Below are 21812 nucleotides of genomic sequence, written 5' to 3'. Positions count from 1 at the left end.
AACTACCTACTTGTATGGTGCTGTGTGTGTGGGGGGGGGGATTTGTCCTGCTGCCTCCATTTCTTAGCCTTCTGGAGTACAGGAAGAGGGTTATAGTGGGGATGGGGTGGAGTTTGCCTTATCTTCTTTATTTTTTACATTCAAGGATATAGATACTTTCAAGTGGAACTGGTAGTTCTCATTATATCCACACTAGCAATATGACTGAATCACATTGCTAGTGTGGATATTGTCCTCTGGTGCATTTCATTCTTTTTTCAGTTTCTGGTATGACTACACTACATAGTTCTTGTTACATTGATAGGACTGGTAGGTCAGCTTTTAGACTGTACCTCTGGTTTTCAATGGTGGAGGGGGGATGTGGTGAAGTGGGCATTCATTTCTCAGGAGGATCTGGGCTAGCATTTTTTAGTTCCTGTTGTAGGATACCTCTGAAAACCTGCAGTTTCCTGCAGGTTTTCAGAGGTATCCTACAACATAGTTGCTATTTACATAGTTGTGACAACTCTGTAAAAGGGGAGTCATGCCAACCCTGTGGCATGACTCCCCTTTCCATGTGGCCAGACATATTTTTGGTTTAAAAACTCCCTATGTTTGAAGGCTTGCTAGTGCAAGTTTAACTAATAATTGTGGCAAAAATAAGATTATTCTGTGGTGATACCGATGACAATCATGCCTTCAGGGTTGGGGAGGGGAGGGGGGATATTTGATGTGTGTTTGAATTTTTCTGGCTTGGCTGGCTTTGGTTTCTTCTAGGTAGCATATCTGATATACTACCACAGTGCTCCTCTGTAGTGTACGAAAAGGCTGCCTTTATGCACCTTGATGTTTCCAAGGTGGCTCTAAGTTGTTGGGTTGAGTCTTTTACAGGTAGCATCATAAGACAAAATGAATAAAAATAAAATAAAAATAAACTTAAATATTATCAAAGCAGTCCAAACTTATCTAGCTAGTTAGAATGTCTATAATTTATTAAAAGCCAATTAAACTAATTTAGCACTTAAATACTTAATAGTATTTAACTGCCAAATCCTTAAGCTATGGCGCCTCCATAGCCAGGTGGGCAGGAGCAGCAGTGCGTAGCACATACTTCTTGATTAGACCAGGGTTCGAGCCCGTGAGCCACCAAATACGGAGGATGCGGAAAGGTCAGGGAATGACCACCGCATATCCCCGGAGCAATATGGCCTTAGTTGCTAATGCTCCTAAAAACCAAAACAATAACAACAACCTTAAGCTACAAAAATTTCTAACTAATGTATAATTTAATGCTTTACATTAAGTTATTACACAGCTTAAAATATTTATTGTGAACACTCCTTCACAATAAATATTTTGAACTCTTCCATAATCAATTAAAACGATTCTGTACTTCTGAACTCAATGTCTGAGCCTATGAAGAGATAGGATCAGAGTCTTGTGTGTGTGCACGCAGAGATGAAAGGCTGTTCAACCTTATCATTTTGAAGCAGTACACATCATATCAAAGCTGAGAGGAAAGTATAGATATTCTACCATCAACATTCCCACTAATTTTTTTACAGCTGTGTGGAACTGCCACTGCTCTGAGAAGAAAATATTTAAACAATCTGACGTCTGCACAGCACTTTAAAGGTTTTCTGTAATACAGATAATAAGAATATTTACAATGAAAATTGAAAAACTTCATATTTTGTATTTTATTTATTAATTGAATGGCACAATAACAATCAGCACAACAAAGAAAATTATTTCACGTTTCGAGAACTTTTTCTTGTCTGTCCTTATTAGAAATCCATTGATTATAAACACTATCTAGATTAATTTTGCACCCAGAAGAAAGATAAGTCTTAATCATTATCAGATCATCCAAATATTTAACTTCCAGTCTATTTCTAGATTTATGGAATTCATAACACTGAATCCACGTTCGCATTCAGCACTAGAAGTTTGAGATGTTCCAGATGTCAACAAGAATTGACAGTTCTTCAAATTCTTTGTTTCTGAGAACGTAGTTTAATATATCAGTGAATGACTTAATTGAACCACTCTTAATTTTCTCGGAAATGAAAAATTTCAAATTACAGTACTGATGCAATGTTATTGTGGCAATGCTTTCTTTTATTGTAATGGTAGCTGAGTAATTTTTTATTATTAAAAATATTCTCTTCTCCAAAATCAACATTGGTTATGTTTGCCAAAGCAACTGGGTCAAAAGCTTGTGATTCTCTTAACTCATCATCAGGAAATTTATTGTCCAAGTTATTACACATAGTTTAATGAATACAATAATAGGTATACTATCGATGTCAGAACTTTTATAGATGAAAGCAAATCTTTTACTTTGTCACTCCAATAAACAGTATGGCCAAGATACTGTGATCTTATCTTGTTAATGTTTGCTTTTGCATATTGCAGTGCTTCAACTGTATTCAAACAAGTTTTCTGAAGGAATTTATAGAGATGCCAGATCTGTGGACGATGCAGTGTTGTTCAGACAGATGCTTTATTTCTTGTTGAAGAATTGCTGCCACAGCATTATTCTTTCCAAGAATAACATGTGCTCTGTCTGATGTAAACATCACCATCTTTTGAACCCCAGGGGCTCACATCTGGTGAGTATGGGCTTGGCACACCCAGGATCCTGAGCTGGATATCATCATTCTTCTCTTTCTTGGTGATTCTCTCTCTCTCTCTCTCTCTCTCTCTCTCTCTCTCTCTCTCTCTCTCTCTCTCTCTCTCTCTCTCTCAGGGTAACTTTGAAATTTTTTTAGCTGGTGCAGCATAAGCCTCAGGCTTCCTTGCACTATATGGCTAATAATAATAATAATAATAAAGACAACATTGTTCTTGATATAAAATGTTCTTATTGCTTCAACAATAGTTATACTGTCACATGTAGTTAGTTTCAAAATACCTGCAAACACAGTCCTACAGGAAGTTTAATTTTCTGGTCAAAACTTAAAATACAAAATTAACATTTTCTGTACAGAAATGCCTGTACTTTCGTCATCAATTAATGTATGGAAAGCAGATACACTCAACAAATTCAAACACATAATTCTTGCTGCACCAACTCTCTGGTATATTTATATATATTTGGACACATGTGCATGAATTTCTTGCACAGAATGCATTGAAGCATTAATTTTAATTGCTAAGATAATGTTATCAATCAGCACCTTGACCATATTAGAGCCAGACTTCTTTTGCACATCTTATTCCACCCTGCTTCACACTCTTTTGGAGTTCCAGTTAACATTTGCAAAATTCCACCTTTCTTCTGGTTGCGTAATTTGGTAACTGCATCTACATGAATTCTCTGGTTGAGATGCCGTTTTAAGTAATCTAACTTCCATTCTTCCCATATTTTTCCACTACCGAACTTTCCCGCAACCTTCAACCTCCACCTCCACACAAATGATGCATATAACATTGCCAGTATCTCGACATTTAAAAATATCGGCAATTGTTATTTTTTGTTTTTGATGCGAAGGTGGTATTAGTTCAGTTTCTATGAGCTGCAAAAGCCATTCCTTCTTAAATCTTGCACAAGCTTTGTTCTTCAAAACATTTAACTCTCCTTCAGCCTTTATTTTCAACATCATAAGGATACTAAAAATAATAATTATTATTTGGCAATACGAAACAAATTAATTATTAAGTGAAGAAACTTATAATTTTAGCAAAACAACTACTGTCATACAAATAATTTTTATCTTGTTCTAACAATTTTTAATAAAAATTAGAATTTTCGGCATAGGGTGCACCTTCCACAGCTTCTACGTTACTATCATCCAGTTTTGTATGCATTCCTTGCGACTGTTGACAGTGCTTCCAGCAGCATTTTTAAAAGAAAATTCCAGCTGCACAGCAACAATTTAGCAATGCATGGCAGCATTTCAGTTAATGTGCGGCCGTGCACTCGGGCATCTTAGAGGGAACACTGTCTATCATACCAGTCTATTGTGGATAATCTTTTCTAATATTTTACTTAAGCAGCTGATAAGAAATATCAGTCTATAGTTGTAAAGTTTTGTCTGATATTTTCCAGGTTAAGGACCTGGTGCACTATTCATTGATTTGTTTAGGGAGTCCTTTAGCTCCAACATTGCTGTTGTTATGTGGGTTTTGCAACACAAGGCAACTATGGCCAAAATGTGTCTGTTGAAGCTACGATCATATCCATTTGAGTTAATTATGGTTACAATATCAAAGAGTATCTATTATTCATAAATGTTTAATTTATATAAGGAATTCATTTAGGTATGGTATGCTTTGTCACCAAATATGAAAGCGAGTCAGAGGATTATTTTGTTTTTTTGGAGCATTAGCAGCTAAGGCCATATTGCTCCGTGAAATGGAGTGGTCATTCCCTGACCTTTCCGCATCCTCCGTATTTGGTGGTGACGGGCTCGAACCCCGGTCTAATCAAGAAGCATGTGTTACGCACTGCTGCTCCTTCCCACCTGGCTACAGAGGTGCCTCGAGTCAGAGGAGATTGCACTTTTGCCAAAGAATGAAAGAAGGTATGGATGGCTTAGTACGATGGACAATCAATGAGAATGTGCTTTACTGTGAGTTTCATCTGACAGATAGAATAGAAGAGGATCTGCTCCTAAAAGTAAATATCTGTGGTAAGAAAGGTATGCCCAATATGCAGCCTTGTCAATATAACTTCTTCTTGTCTATCTGTTTGTGAACTATAATGCCATAAACACAGACCTTTGTTTATTTTGCAAAAGTTTATTGCATAGTCTCTTCAAAGTTGTGTCCAAATGAAAGTAGATTCAGCACAAAAGATGTCTCTATAAGGCACAAAGGTGTATCATACTTATCAATTAACAACAGACATTAATTTAAATCTGCAACAGACTTATCAATATGTTCTCCATCAGTTTGAACCCAACATAGAATGGTCTGTATTGAGTGATCCTTATAACAGTGACCATTTTCCTAGTGTTTTATAAAAACACAATTGATTTATACACAGGAATTCTTCTTGTATATTTGTTGTTTATTTATCTCTAAAAGGCACAAACTGAAAAGTTGTGCATATCATGATCCAAATTTTTTGCCACTTGATCTGCAAAATTGTTTCCTGAGATTCCAATCAAGGTTGGGAATCCATCAGACAGCAACTCGTTTTCTGCTTTATGAAAATCTCTGAGCTCACTAACATCATCCAAGACTAATTTAAATTTCTGCTGTAAAAGTATACTAAAAACATAAGGCATGTAGACAGATATAATTAATTCCAGAAAAACTACTGGGTACCTACTGAGTTGTTGAAAATTTGATCCATCCATGTAAATCTGATAACTGTTTCTATTTACCAAGCAGTGCAGCACTTAGAACTTTTGAATAACAAGTGGGGATATATCCTTTTTCATCTATTGTGCTCAGTAAAAAATGGATTAAGGCAGAGTCAGAGCAAAGGAGGCTCTGAATTTACATCTGAAATGTATTTCCCAAATTTAAACTAAGTGTTTGAGGTGCAATCTTACTAGTTTATTTTCTTACTTATTTATTTTCATGCATATGGACGTGAAGCACTCTCAAGCACATTTGCAATGACTGCAAGTGGTCCCTCTTTTAAAAATGGCAAATTATATAAATGTTGTGTATTAGTTGAGAAGTTCAACTTGCTTTGTTCAGCTTGTGCTTCAAATCTTTGAAAATCCATCCGGCAACTTGTAACCACTGACATAATAGCAAAAGATTCAGACAGAATTTCTAAGATTTTATTTGTTGAGGAGATTCTGCCCTTTCCAATGAAAGATTGAAGATTGTATAATGGGATATCTGCCATCCAATATCCAAAATTGTTCCACACTAAACTAGAATTTGAGTTTCTACTGAGCAGGACACAAAGGTGATCCAAGCATTTTTCTTAGCTTTTCTCTGAATCTGTCTCACTTCAGCCTTAGCTTTATAATATGCAATAAATTTATCTGTATCAATGATATACACAGGAATTTTGCCTAGCAGAGATAGGGAAGTGATTATCCCTTCGTATAAGACAATAGTTAGGGCAAATCTTGAATGCTGCATACAGGACTGGAAGCCTCAATTTAGGATGTAGATCTTTGAATGGGTGCAGAGAAGAGCAAAACAAGCTTGGTGAGGAGAGTAAACTGGTACTCTTATCATTAAAGGCTTCAGTTTTGCAAATTGCAGTATCTAGAGATAAGGCACCTGCAAGGAGATCTGACTGAAGTGTTTAAAGCTTTGAATGTGAGTAAGCTCAATGTTGATTGGTTTGGTTTGCTTTGGGTTTTATTGGCGCATTAGCTGTCGAGGCTATAATGTGCCAAAACCATTATAGCTGCTGAGGCTATAATGCACCAGGTCATAAAAGTACAGAATTAAAATTTTAGTGACCTAAAGAATTAGGTCACTATGTCACAGTATATATATATTACAATAAAGGCATAAAAATCTATAAAATATAACAATAAAGATACAGCAATCAAATGGTATATTTTAGATACAAGTATAAAGGTTAACTGATTTTAAATACCTAAAAACAGAAGATGTGGTTGTTGTCAGATAAAATGTGACCGAGTGTATAAGGCTCAGCCAGATTAATAAAAGTGGTAAAATATATAACATGGACACTCAGTTAAAATATGATGAATGGCTAAAATGGTGCCACAATTCTCACACACAGGACAGTCTGCCCTCAGCAGAAATCCATGTGTAAGATGACTATGTCCTATGAGGAGGTGAGCCAAAACAACCTCTTCGGTTCCCGTGAAGACTGCTAGTGTTGAATTACAGGCTTTATCTGATACAGCTTGTTTGTGACTTGCCCATGCCAAGACTGTTGCCACTGGGAGAGTAATTTACAGTGTATCACCTGCCTGTGGTACCTGAGAATCCAGCAGCAACAAATGTAAAATGAACACTCAGACAGAGAATGTAGCATCTGCTGAATCTGAGTCACGAATGGATGAGGATTATACCTCATCCCTGATAAAGCCTACAGTGTACTTAGAGAGTCGGTGTACACCATACACCTTTGATACTTGTGGGTTTTAATGTGGTCCAAGGCTAACTCTATAGCATACAACTCAGCTGTATATATGCTGCATTCTTGGGGAATCTTCCCAGATATAGTATGAGCTGGAAAGATAGCAGCAGATCCGACAGACAACTCTGACTTCGAGCTATCAGTGAAGACAGGAAAGAAGTCGGAATATTCAGTTCGGTGGACAGCATAGAGTTGTTGGTAGACAGAAGATGGAGTTATGGCCTTATCCCAATTTTTAATGGAGAAGTCGCATGATGGTAAGTGAACATGCCAGGGTGGAAGTGGTTTTCATTGTGACTGGGCGACATCGTCTACCATGATGTTGAGCTCTCTGAGCAGCTCTTGGACATGGATACCAAAGAGATGGTTGGCAGTCTGACAAGTGTTGTATAGATTTTCCCACTGCGGCACTCAAAAATGGATGTCCACGTAAGGTTGTCTGGTAGGGATTTTAATTTAAAGGTATATTTTAAAGACAACAATGGTGGTTCAGTTGCTTCAACATATAAATTCTGGCAAGGGGACGTTCTAAATGCTCAGGTAGCAATATGGATGGCTTGGTGATGAAGTGGGTCTAGCCACATAAGTACGCTGTTTCTAGCCGACGTGTAAACTTAGGACGGATAGTCTAATTTAGATTGGACAAGAGCACGATAAAGGTGGAGTAAAGTGGAGCAGTATGCTCCCCATTTATTGAAGGAGACAGCATGTAGGAGGTTCAACCCTCTTGTGCACTTTGTCTGCAGTTGATGGATATGTGGTAAAAATGTCAACTTCTTATCAAAAACAAGTCTCAAGAATTTTGTCTTGGGTGCTATTGGAATGATGTTTTGTCCGAGTTTAAGTTCCAGTTCAGAGTGTAGGTTCCATTTGCGACAAAAGTGTACGCAGACTGTCTTCTGTGACGAGAATCTAAAACTATTAGCCACTGCCCAAGAGCTGATGTGGTCAATGACATGACTGCAAAAAGATGCTAAAGTCTACAAAGAGGGCTCTGTTTATGGTGGGAGGAAGTTGTTCAGTAATAGAGTTAATTTTGATAGCAAAAAGCGTAACACTTAGAACTGATCCTTGTGGAACTCCCTCTTCTTGGCAAAATGGCCGGGAGAGGGTGGATCCCACACGAACTTGGAAAGACCGGTCTGCAAGGAAGTGAAATTTTTTTATAAAGAGGGCAATGTGTCCCCTAAGACCAAAGTTGTATATGTCTTTTAAAATTCCATATCTCCAAGCCGTGTCATATGCCTTTTCTATATCAAAGAAAACCTGGTGCTCGCATTTCAGGAAAGCATCATGAATAGATGTTTTTAAGTGGATTAGATGGCTGAGTGTTGACCTGTTCCTTCGGAAGCCACCTTGTATCCTTGAGAGGAAGTCATTAGCTTCTAAATACCACAAAAGGCAAGCATTGACAATTCTTTCCAGGATCTTGCACAAGCAGCTTGTCAGAGCAATAGGATGGTAATTTTTTTGTTATTTTTGGATCCTTTCCTAGTTTCGAAAAGGCAAGGATGGTTGCCATGTGCCATGAGTCCGGAAACATCTCTTCAATATAGATTCTACTATAGAGACAGAGCAAACAATAACAACACTTGCCTCGGACAGTGCGAGTGCTGCTTTCAGCTCCCACTGTGTAAAGGGATGATTGTAGTCCTTGCAACTGTTAGAAGACAACTTCAGCTGATATTTTTCTAATCTTTGTTTGAGCACGAAGAAGTCTGGGGTGGGGGTAGGATGTTTCTAAAGATAGTTTAGCAAATGTCTCCCTGAGATTATTTGCAATTGCAGTTAGGTCTGCAATTGTGCATCCATTATGTTCCAGGATCGATGAAGGGTGCGAGGTGTGCCCTTCATTTTTCGAAATTTGTCCCAGATGGCTTTGAGATTGGCAGCCTGTGTGATGCAAATCAGATCCAAGATTCCTTTTGGCTCTGATGTCTCATGTAACATGCTTTGGCACGTGCATGTTTGAAGGCTATTAAATTATCTGTGGTGGGGTAACTACGAAATATTCCCCATGCTTTGTTTTGAGCCTTTCTAGCTACATTCATTCTCCATTCCACCATGGTTTTTGAAAACGTGGAGAACCTGGATGATGTTCTTGGGATTGTGACTGCCATTACCTGGATGATACTTTCTGTGATGTGCTTTACTGACTCATTAATTGGCCCCTGGCTGACTGAAGTGGTATTGAATGTTGCCAGATGTTGAAAGACATTCCAGTCAGCATGATCGGTCTTCCAATGTGGTATCCTTGACTGGTAGCATTGTCTCCCATTTGAAATGGTGGATACTACAGGGAAGTGTCACTACCAAGTTTTACTTCAACTTCCCATGTACATAGAGGCAGAAGGGAAGCAGAGCATATGGAAAGATCAATGGCAGTAAATGTATGGGTAGCCATGTGGAAAAAGGTGTTAGATCCCACATTTAGAAGGGCCAGATCATTGTTTTCAAGCAATTGCTCGTTAATCCGACCTTTCTATTGATGTGTCAGAACTACCCCACAGAGTATTATGTCTGTTGAAATCCCCTAATAATAGAAATGGGAATGGCAATTGCTTAATGAGATCAAGGGCTGTCTGGGAGATGTCGTTCTCAGGTGGCAGATAGATGGAGCAAACAGTTAAGAGGAACACTGCTGTAAGACTTACTGCTACATCCTCTAGGTTAGTGGTAAGTGCCATAGCTTGAAAGGGAGTGTGGTTACCCACAAGGATAGCGACTCCTCTGTGGGCAGGTCCATCCCCAGCTCTGTCTCTGCAAATAACTGAACAGTTACATAAGTAAGGGTCCACACTTGCTTTTAAATATGTCTCCTGTAAGCAAAAGCAAGCTGGCTCATACTTACTCAGGAAAGCCTCGATGTCATCACTATTTCTACGGAATCCACAGCAATTCCACTGTAGAAATTTAAATGTACCCATTATTTAGATTTATTGGGTCTGTCTCGTGGCTTCCGAAGGGCTGAGGGCTTCGTTTTCTGAGTCCTGGATTTACTCTCTTTGGAAAGACTGGGCGTTGGTCTGTATCCATATCTTCTTCTTCTTTCGCAAAGAGTTCCATGACCGACTCGTCCTGTACCTCCTTATCTTCTACATCCATTGTTTCTTGGATTGTAGGTGGCTGTTCCAATTTTTTGGCACTGTGTTTGGAAGCGGTGGAGCACTAGGAGGTATGGATATAGGAGTGGTGGTTGACTGTGATTTTTGGGTGGGCTTTTGGGAACTTAATAAATAGCTAGCAATGGCAGTAAATGACTCCCTTGGTGGAATAGTCATATCAGTCTGAGTAGTTTGCCTTCTACTACCCCGGCAATACTAAAGCTATACACACGGAAACCTTTCAAGGTTTCCGTGTGTATTGCACTTAAGAGGGTCATTTAAATCCCTTATTTACTTAAAGAATCAACTCCCTAGTGACCTGCTGCTAACAACCTACAAGCTGGTATATATCTGCTAGTCGTTGTTGTAATGAATTGCTTTAAAGCCCTCACTCCAAATCAGAAAAACAAACTATTCCACTTCTGCTAATTTGTAAGAGTTGTTTATTGCCTAAATATGCCAAGTCCGATACAGAAGAAAAGCGCTAACGCCGAAAAGACCACATGCAGTCAGTGTTGGAAGCTTGCTTCGCTGACTGTTCAATGTGTCAGCTGCTCGATTATCCTAGGGGCTTGCTGTGTCAATAAACTATCAAAGTTGCCACTCGCAAAGAGGAAACTCTTTCTATGCCAAGCATGCAAAATGTATGCACATAAGAAAATTCCACAAAACAAAGTGATGAAAACCAAAGGAAAGGCAAGTGAGCCTGATAATTCTAGTAAAATTGATGGAACCAACTCTCTATCAAATGCAGAAGAAAGCAATTATACTGACAGTCCTGCTGCTCTGCAAAGCTCTGAAATCACAAAAGCACATGATACATCTTCCTCTTCAGAAGTAATTTACGACGAAAAGTGCAATATCCAGATACAATCTGCTGTAAATGATAACTGCAACCTTAACAACAACTATGGAATAGCCCCCAATAATTCAGTTACCTCCAAACCGGAATTTTTTAATAATGGAACAAGAAGACGCATTTCATTGATAGTCATTTGCATGCCAGCCACTGTAGTATGCAAAATTTCGCTGAAGGTGGTACTAATCAAGAAAAATGTATAGGTCACTTGAAATGTCCCCCCCACAAGCTTTGGGAGGATGCTAAAGTTGACGAGGAACTTCCCACTTTTCTGAGAAATAACATACCTAATCTCAAGATAATCTTTCTTTGGAGACGTAAAGTGGAGTGTTGCTTAAACAATGACAACAGTATGATCCCTAAAACTACCTCACTCTGTATAACATGTTGCTGGGGCTCCCTTGAGAAGATGTTGTACGAATTGATAATAGAAAATCAACAACTTAAAGTTGCAAACGAACAACTCCAGTTGACTAACTCCACACTAACTGCTACTCTCAACAGTCCTGCTCTTATACCTACGGACGTTCAGACCTGCACAGCCATATCTGTGGACCCACCTGTAAGGACCCAACAATTATCATATGCAGCTGTGGCAAAAATTTCCAAAGTAACTACCCCTGAATATAAACACATGCTCATCATTAAAGCTGGAGAGGGCTGCGACACTGCTGACAGTGATGGAGTGAAAAACAAAATCCTTCACACTATCAAACCAAAGCTACGTAATGTCAAGATCAAAAGTATGCGCAAGATCAGGGACAAAGGAATCATTCTTGAAACAGCCACGAAATGTGACTTAGATAAGATAAAATCCTGTGGGACCGAAGTGGATACTAGTCTTGTCTTCGAGACCCCCAAGCTTTGGGGGCTCAGCTTGATAGTATTTGATGTAGAAAGCTCCATCCAGAAGGATGACTTAATTAAAGAAATCTACAACAGGAATCTTTATGAGACTATGGAGAAGGAGGATGCTTATAGTGAAATTAAGATCAATTGAACATTACGGTTGGCATTCGAGGTAAGCGGACGTGCTTAGACAGGGCTCCTCAGTTAAGTGGTTTACTTTTGGATAGTGCTTTTAAATATTTGATTTATTTAGATATTGTTGGATTATTTTGTTATAGGTTTTCCTGTAACTGTTTGATTTTAATAATATTATAGATATAATTTTTTAAAGTTACTTTCATTGATATTTGGCTAATTTTATAATGGTAGTTACGAGATCTGCCTTAAACACATCACAGGGTATCGTGACTCACACGGAAATAGCCGATGGCGATTTATGGGTGAGTAATGATTTAATCCGTTGTGGAACCTGTGGAATGTTTTCCAAGGTCGACCTGGTGACTAATCCTACCTCACCTGGTGATTCTTTTCTTTGTGATCGATGTAAGGAGTGCACCGATCTTAAATTAATTTGGTGCACTGCTGGAACAATTTCAGTCCCTGAAAAAACGAGTGCTTGCCCTTGAAAATAATGCATCTGGGAGCTCGTCAGGGACTCAAAACTCCAGCAATCTACCAAGTGATGCACACCCGATTCGAGCCACAAAACAGAAAAACCAAGTGCAAGCTACTCTGGTTAAAAAGGACATTGTTTTATTAGGAGACTCCACTGTCAGGGAAACGGGGAATATTTTTTGTAATAAGGATAGGTGGAGCAGAACCAGGGTATGCCTGCCGGGAGCAACTATTGATGATGTCACCAACAGATTGTCAGATTTTAAAGGGGGGTAAAGAAAATATTATTATTCATGTGGGGACAAATGATATTAAACGTACACGATCTGACGATTTGTTGGAAAAATACAGGACCGTGCTGAGGAAATGTCGCGAGCTAGGCCATAATGTCTATGTGTCTGCAATTCTGCCCAGACACGATAGGAGGGATTATATGTTAAGAGCCTTGTGGATTAACTCAAGACTTGAAGGAATCTGCAAGGCTTTAGGGGGGAAATTTCTATCAGCATGGCCCACACTTGTAGGTAGAAGGAATTTGTTTTGTAGAGATGGGATACACTTAAACAAAGGTGGTGCAAAAGTTTTTGCCAGTATTATTGAGGATACCTTAAAGGTTCAGGGAAATGGCTAGTTAGGGAGGATGTGGGTAATACTGACACGCGTTTATCTGATAATATTGGTCAAAGTAACTCTTGCACATACCTTAAGAGTTCTTATCTGTTACCCCAACTGGTCGTATTATCTAGATGTTCTGGGGGCAGAAACGTTTCACGTGAGCAGGTAGCTAATATCAGGGAAGAGAGCCTAAAAAACTTCAAGGGTTGTGTTAGGGTTGTTAAATATACAAGAACAGTAAATCTTAATTGTTTATACAGTAACGTTAGAAGTGTCGTCAATAAAATGAGCGAATTCGAACTGCTGGTTAAAACAAGTAATGCGGACATGATAGGGCTTACAGAGACGTGGTGCCACCCGGAAATTGGGGATGATGAGTTTCAGTATGGCTTGTATAATGTATTTAGGAAGGATAGGTTATATAGAAGGGGTGGTGGGGTAATGCTTCTTATCAGAAGCAGCCTGAGTGCGACGATAGCTGTCCCGGATTCAGACATTTCACATGCTAGTATAGAGTCTGTATGGTGTGAGATAGTTGGAAAAAAAGGTATAATGCGAGTAGGAGTAATCTACAGACCAGGTGATTGTGAAGATTATGACAAAAGCCTCTACATGCAAATGGAATGGACAAGTAAGCGTCAATGTCTTATTATGGGTGATTTCAATTTGCCTCTAACTGATTGGAGTAAATGGGAAGGAAACTCGACATGAGGAACAAAATTTTAAAATCAACTAGATGACTGTTATTTGTATCAACATGTCAGGGAAAGTACTAGAGAAAAGAATATCCTAGACCTCATCATCACACATGAATCAGATGACATAACAGGGCTGACAGTAGAGGAACCAGTAGCAGGAAGCGATCACGGAGTTCTACGGTGGATGATGACGAGAGAGGTAGCAGAAGTAAAAGGCAAAGGAATGGGTTTTAATTTCAGAAAAGGAAATTACGATGCCTTAAGGTACTACATGGCCTCTATTAACTGGGTAGATATCGCGCAGAGAATGAATACGATTGAACTGTGGTACGCTTTTAAAACATTAATCACAGATGCCTTGAATGCGTATATACCATTAAAAAACATACTCCACGAGAAGGGTTCCAAGTTGGATGAATAGTGAAGTTGCCACATTACTTGAGCAGGAAAAGGTGGCATGGAAAGGTTACAGAGCAATACAAAGTACTGAAGCCTATAACAGCTACAAGGTGATGTAATAGAGCCACAGAAAAGGTTCGACAGGCAAAGGCAGTTTATGAGAAATCACTAGCAAACAGAGCAAAGAGGGGGGATAAAGAATTCTTCATATATATAAATGCCAAGAAGAGCAGGACTTCCCCAGGGGCTCACATCTGGTGAGTATGGGCTTGGCAAACCCAGGGTCCTGAGCTGAATATCATCATTCTTCTCTTTCTTGGTGATTCCTTTGTACTTCTCTCTCTCTCTCCCTTTCTCTCTCTCTCTCTTTCTCCTCCTCTCTCTTCTTTCTTTCTCAGTGGGTAACTCAGGTTTTTTTTTTTTTTTTTGGCTGGTGCAGCATAAGCCTCAGGCTTCCTTGTACCATATGGCTAATAATAATAATAATAATAATAATAAACCAGATCGGACATTTACGTAAGGGAAAGGGGATAGTAATAAATACACCAGCTGCCGTTGCAGATGAACTCAACAGTTATTTTGCATCGATATTTACAAATGAAAAGCCTTTTGTGGCAATGAGAAATTGTGGGAGCGAAGTTAAAAAATATGTAATTACAGTAAACCCCCGCTATTCACGGGGTTTACGTTCCTGAGAAATGTCGCGAATACCGAAAACGCGAATACTGAGTTATGGCTCCCATAGTAATAAAGGGGTTCCGTTCCAAAGTATGAAATATATAAGAAAAACTAGTCTAAAATTTTGTCTATGTATGTATTGTATGTACCTTCATAATATGACTATGTACATAGACAGTACATAGTGAAATGCAAGCATATGGCATCGAAATGAAAACAAGAAACAATTTAATATTAAAAGTAATATTTATTAGAAATTTCAAACAAATCTTTCAAACCAGCGCCTTTTCTAGCTAAAAAAAACTTATCCCGCCAGTGCTATCACCAGTTTCGCTAAAGTGTTGATAAAGGACTTTTGCCTTTTCACGAATGATGAGTGAACTTAACGGAATTTTATTTTGAGTTCGGTCTTCTATCCACAGATTTAAAGCCTTTTCCATTTTTTCTAATTTAACATCACGAGTTACAGAGCAAATTTTTGAAGCAATTAGCGCGTTTTCACGGACACTATGGCAGATTTTTTCTTCCGATTTCTTGATTGATCGTACCGTTGACTCATTGATTTTATAATGTTTTGCCACTAAGGAGACACTTTCATCATTAGAAATTTTATCTAACAACTCAATTTTATTCGCTAATGTCCATCACCTTCTTTGATATTTTCATATTTCTCTTGTTATTCTTAGCCATATTTTTGTAGGGGTTAGAAAGAACTTGTCCATAATAAAGTTACTTTCTTCTGTTAACACACTTGAAAAAGTCTGTTTTACACTGCAAAACGGTAGATTTATCATTTTTGTAAGCATATCAATTTATAAATTGATAAATTTATTCAATTTATAAGCATATAAATTAAACGCAAACGACGAAACCTTCCATGACAAATGCATAACACATACTGAACAAGGATTAGCGAGAAACATCCACGCTCGCGATTTTGTCACCACTCTCCCCCCACCCACTGAGCACTGTTTTGACCGGGAAAGATAATTTTAGCCACGCCCATGTGTTTTTTTATGGGTGAAAATATTCACGGCGTTTTAAAATTCACATTTTTTTAGGTTTCATTTTATATTAAATCGGCGATCGCGAATAGCGGGGGTTTACTGTAATGATATTGAAATTTCGCAAGATTATTTAATGAAAAAACTTTCGAGCCTACAGACCAGTAAGGCCCTGAAGTTGACGGAATATACCCTATAATCTTAAGAGAGGCAGCAAACGAGTGCATTGAACCATTGAGGCTAATTATGCGAGCATCACTAGACTCTGGGGAGCTTCCCTTGGATTGGAAAAGTGCAAATGTATCTCCCATACATAAGGGTAGCTCTAAAAGTGAAGTTGGAAATTATTGACCTGTCAGTCTGACTTCAGTAGTAGGGAAAATCATGGAGGCAATGATCAAGGGTGGAATTCAGGATCATTTGGATCGAATTGAAATTCTCAAGGATACTCAGCATGGTTTTGTAAAGGGAAAATCATGTTTAACAAATCTGGTTCGCTATTTCGAAAGGGTCACTCACGAGCTGGATTTAGGGAATAATTTCGACATTGTTTATTTAGATTTCAGCAAAGCTTTTGACTCAGTCCCACATGAGCGGTTGCTTTATAAGCTGGAACAGGTTGGAATCACTGGGAAAATCCTTAGATGGATAGAAGGATGGCTTCAAGGCAGGAGGCAGAGGGTTGTGATAAATGGCTATTCCTCAGATTGGGTTGATGTAAGAAGTGGGGTTCCCCAAGGATCAGTATTAGGACCACTGTTGTTTTTAATTTTCATAAACGACATTGATGAAGGGATAGAGGGCGTGATGTCTAAATTTGCAGATGATGTTAAAATTGGTAGAGTAGTTAATGATCACTGTCAAGCTGAGCTTCTTCAGAGAGACCTTGATAGACTTCAGGAATGGTCAGAAAAATGGCAGCTGTGCTTTAATCCAACAAAGTGTAAGGTATTACACCTGGGAAACAGTAATCCCAAAAAAACTTATTCACTTTGTGGAGTTCAATTAAACCCAGTACTGGAGGAAAGGGACTTGGGTGTTACGATACGGTCAGACATGAAATTCTCTGAGCATTGTAAACAGGTTGCAAGGAAGGCCCATGGTGTCCTATCGATGATCTATCGAACTTTTGCATGTAGAGATAGGGACGTGATAATCCCATTATATAAGGCTTATGTTAGACCACACTTGGAAAACTGTGTTCAAGTATGGAGACCGCACCTAAAGAAAGACATCGAGCTTCTTGGAAGGGTGCAAAGAAGGGTAACTCGCCTGGTGAGATCGGCAAAAGGGCGTCCTTATGAAGAAAGACTTTGAATATGTGGGTTGCAGAGTTTGGAAACTAGACACCTTAGAGGAGATTTGATTGAGGTGTTTAAGGCTCTGAGAGACATCAGGAAAATGAATGAGGACAAAATTTTCAAGATTATAAATGATGCTAGAATTAGGGGACATAAATTCAAGTTACGGGGGGGAAATGTTTAGATTGGACTGCAGGAAGTTTTATTTTAGCCAGAGAGTTATAAATTACTGGAATAAGTTGCCTTCATGGGTGGTAGAGGCCGACAGTTTGGGGAAATTCAAAGGTCATCTGGATAGTACTTTCGGGTAAGGGAAGCGCATAGGATGATAGGTTTAATTTCCTTTTTTTTTTTTTTTTTTTTATTAATTATTATTATTTAGTTATTTATTTTATTTTATTTAATTTTTTTGTTTTTATCATTTTTTGTTCTGATTTTTTTTTGGCTGGTGCAGCATAAGCCATAGGCTTTCTTGCACCATGCGGCCGTTACTAATACTAAAAAAAAAAAAAAAAAAACTAAATACCTCCACAGCCATATCTGTGGACCCACCTGTAAGGACCCAGCAATTATCATATGCAGCTGTGGCAAAAATTTCCAAAGTAACTACCCCTGAATATAAACACATGCTCATCATTAAAGCTGGAGAGGGCTGCGACACTGCTAACAGTTATGGAGTGAAAAACAAAATCCCTCACACTATCAAACCAAAGCTACGTAATGTCAAGATCAAAAGTATGCGCAAGATCAGGGACAAAGGAATCATTCTTGAAACAGCCACGAAATGTGACTTAGATAAGATAAAATCCTGTGGGACCGAAGTGGATACTAGTCTTGTCTTCGAGACCCCCAAGCTTTGGGGGCTCAGCTTGATAGTATTTGATGTAGAAAGCTCCATCCAGAAGGATGACTTAATTAAAGAAATCTACAACAGGAATCTTTATGAGACTATGGAGAAGGAGGATGCTTATAGTGAAATTAAGATCAAATACTTCACTAAAAACAGGGTATGTGATCGCGGAAATTGGATCATAGAAGTACCTCCCAGAATCAGAAAACAATTAAGTATTCAAGAAAGAGTCTTTCTAGGCTGGTCCTCACATAGAATAAGGGATTTTGTACTAGTCCTGAAATGTTATAACTTTAGGATTAGGACACATAGCCAAATGTCTGAAGCAAAAACCAATATGCGGCCACTGTGCAGAAGACGGCCACCTTTACAAAGAATGCTCCAATAAAAATTTGCCACCGAAATGCGCCAATTGTAAAGCCATCAACAAATCTAGTGACCCTCTGTGAGAAATGGATCATGCCTTGTTTACAAGAGAGCAGCTGAAATAATACGCAATAACACCAATTATGGAAAGTAGGACAGCATACTCACCATCATCCAGACTTTGCATAGGCCAAATAAATGCACAAAAATCAACTTCAGTGGCATCTCAGCTCCATCTCCTCATGAAGGAATTAAATCTTGATCTTCTCCTTCTACAAGAGCCCTACTGCAGATGTGGCAGGGTCTCTAGTTATCCCCTAATGTACAGAAAAATTGAAACTACACAACAGCACTGCCTCGCAGCCATCATTGTCTGCAATCCGGATCCACTCATCACTAGAATTGATTCCCTATGCTGTCCACATTTGGCTGGGGCAACTGCTGAGGCAACTTTGGCTGCATCACATTTCTCACGGCATATTTCCAATTTGGCACCGAGATACAGCCACACATTGCTCGTCTTGAACAAGCCCTTGACCTCCTTGGAAATGCAGATGTTATCATAGCTGCTGACTCAAATGCTCGATCAACCCAATGGCATAATGCCACCACTGATGCCAGAGGAGACCTACTAGAGGAATTCATCGCCTCTCGTAGATTTGTAATAGCAAACTTACCTGAACAGCCAACTACGTACAGCTCGGGAAATGGGGAGCCTAATCTGGATATCACATTATTAACCCCCCCTCTCTTGTCAACAGAGGCGCCTCCGTAGCCAGGTGGGAAGGAGTAGCAGTGCGTAGCACACGCTTCTTGATTAGACTGGGGTTCGAGCCCATCACCACCAAATATGGAAAGGTCAGGGAATGACCACCATGTATCCCGGAGCAATATAGCCTTAGTTGCTAATGCTCCTAAAAATCAAATAACATAACTAACTTGTCAACAGACTAAGGTACTGGCAAATACACGACACTGCCACCACCACCACCAGTGATCATTGGCTAATAACATATAGCACTGAAAACAGTACCTCTTCTCGTTTGATGTATGTTCATGATACCATGAGATTCTCCACTAGAACTGCCAAATGGAATATCTTTGAGAATGTTATCTGAGATGTTCTTCACCACCATTCAGCTGAGTGCTTTCGAACCATGAATAGCTACCAGAAAACTAATTTCCTGCAAGACTTATTCCACAAAGCATCACATGCCTCGATAAAAAAATGTACCCGACATCCAAAATCAGTTCCCTGGTGGTCAGAAGAATTAACAGATTCCACTCCTCTCTCCAGGGTGCAAGGAAAGAGTTCCAAAGAAAAAGAAGAACACACCCACCGCAAACAATAGCACAGTACAAGGAAAGATACAATGCAATCTGGAGAGAATACACGGACAAAATTTATCATGCCAAACAAAGTTCCTGGAGTGCCCTGGTGGAGACGGAAGGCAATAAAAACCCTTGGGGTTTGGTTCACAAGCTCATAAGGAACAAAGTTGGATCCACAGATATCATAAATTCTATCCGTTCTGAGGGTTCCTCAGAGACGCTTTCCTGGGAAGAGACAATGAACAAGATTCTAGATGGAATAATCTACCAAGACAGTCCTGATCATGAAACTGAAGTACACAGAAACGTCATCACTGAGAATCAAGGCTACTTGCCCTCGGCCACAGAAGAACCCTTCACAGAAGAGGTTTGATTGAGATTGGAGTTCCTCTTATATTATTAGCATTAGCATTAGGATTAGTAGAGGCATATGATGCAAGAAAGAAAGCTTATTCAGCATCAGCCAAAAAAAAAAAAAAAAAAAAAAAAACCCACTCCCATTTCACCCCTCTGTTCGTTCGAAATACCTGTCCAGTTGAGCTTTAAATTTGTTCAGGCTATCAACTTCAACAACAAGTGATGGAAGTCGGTTCCACCAACCAACCACCCGCTGGCCAAAGGCAAATTTCCGCACATCTATCCGACATCTGTCCTTCCTCAATTTGAATTTATGCCCTCTGAGGTGATTATTCTGAGCAAGATGAAGAATCCCATTGGCATTGAGCATGCTCAAACTATTCAAAGCCTTATACACCTCTATCAGATCACCTCGCCTGTGCCTAGTCTCCAGACTCTGTAATTTGCAAAACTTAAGCCTTTCTTCGTAAGAGCAACCCTTTGTTCCATTGACTAATCTTGTTGCCCTTCTCTGTACCTGTTCCAGCAGTTCTACGTCCTTCTTGAAATGAGGCCTCCAGACCTGTATACAGTACTTACTAGCCATATAGTGTGGTGTACCAGCCAAAAAAAAAAAAAAATTTGAATTACCCAGAGAGAGAGAGAGAGAGAGAGAGAGAGAAAAAGAGTCAGAAGTAGAAGGAAATCACCAAGAAAAGATTGATGATATCCAGCTCAGAACCCTGGGTTTGCCAAGCCCAGTGGTGAGCTATAGTGGGCTCGTGAGAGCCCATTGTTATTTTTTTTTTGAAAATTTGCAAGCCCATTGTCGAGAAGATCATTTATTTTACAAATGAAATCCTGAATAGAATTATCGAGCATCCAGAGCCGAAACTACGGTGGGGCAAGTGGTGCCCCATTACCAGCATTTTAATGGTGCAATCGATCGGTTATGTATTTTAAAATTGCTTCATTTTTGATTTAATTACAGTGGGACCTCTGTTTAACGAACTTCTTTATAGCGAAGTTTAACGCTGTTTAACGTTAACGAACTTCTTTATATTTTTTTGATTCCCCTTGGTAATTACATTTAAAATAGTTTCCGTTGAACGAAAAAAAATTTCTGTAACAAATGGATTAGGAGAGACAACTTTGTATGCATTGTTCTCACCTCTGGCCTTTAGGCAATTTAGGTAATTAGAAAGTGCGAATTAAGGGTGAAAGGGATTACCGTTTCACAATGTTAGTGGTGTCCGTAAAACCTATGCAGTCACATACCGAGAAGTTGTGCTAGTCAATATGCTTTCCATAGCCAGTCAGAGGATTAAGAAGATTCTCGACATGGATTATAGCCTCTGGCCAACCTGTGTTGTGGTTCCCCTTTACTCTGACAAATGGGTATATACATTTTGTATTTTTCAGAGAAGTGAGTGATCCATGCCTTCCAGTAAATTTCTCCTGACTATGTTTACATGGTCACAGTAGGTGAATATCCGTGTGATTCTGACATTTTTCACTGTATTCAAAGAACTAGTGACAGTAGCAACGTGGGGGGGGGGGGTTGAGGCAACTAAGATATAATATCTTTATATTATATAAACTTTATGAAGATGAAATGTTGGCAGATTCTGAAACTTTGTCGAGCCTTTCACTGTGTAGAAAATGTTCTAAAGTATAAATGGCATACAGGCAATAATTAAAAAAAAAAAAAAAAAAAAAAACAACTGTATTACTAATCTCCAAAAACTAGCATGAATTAAGGATGATTGCTAAACAACTCGATGTGGAAAC

At 39.0% G+C, this 21812-nt stretch overlaps 1 protein-coding gene across 2 annotated transcripts in view; it reads right to left on the bottom strand.

Annotated features, from left to right (window-relative positions):
• LOC150080687 (plexin-A2-like) overlaps positions 1 to 21812 on the bottom strand; it is a 1379917-nt gene that overhangs the window by 42391 nt on the left and 1315714 nt on the right. The gene's annotated exons all lie outside the window — the stretch shown is intronic.

This window comes from Mastigoproctus giganteus, chromosome 9 (assembly GCF_048544385.1).
Source record: "Mastigoproctus giganteus isolate SK-2022 chromosome 9, ASM4854438v1, whole genome shotgun sequence".
In the NCBI taxonomy this organism is placed as follows: domain Eukaryota; kingdom Metazoa; phylum Arthropoda; class Arachnida; order Uropygi; family Thelyphonidae; genus Mastigoproctus; species Mastigoproctus giganteus.
This window is presented reverse-complemented; position numbering and strand designations above follow the sequence as displayed.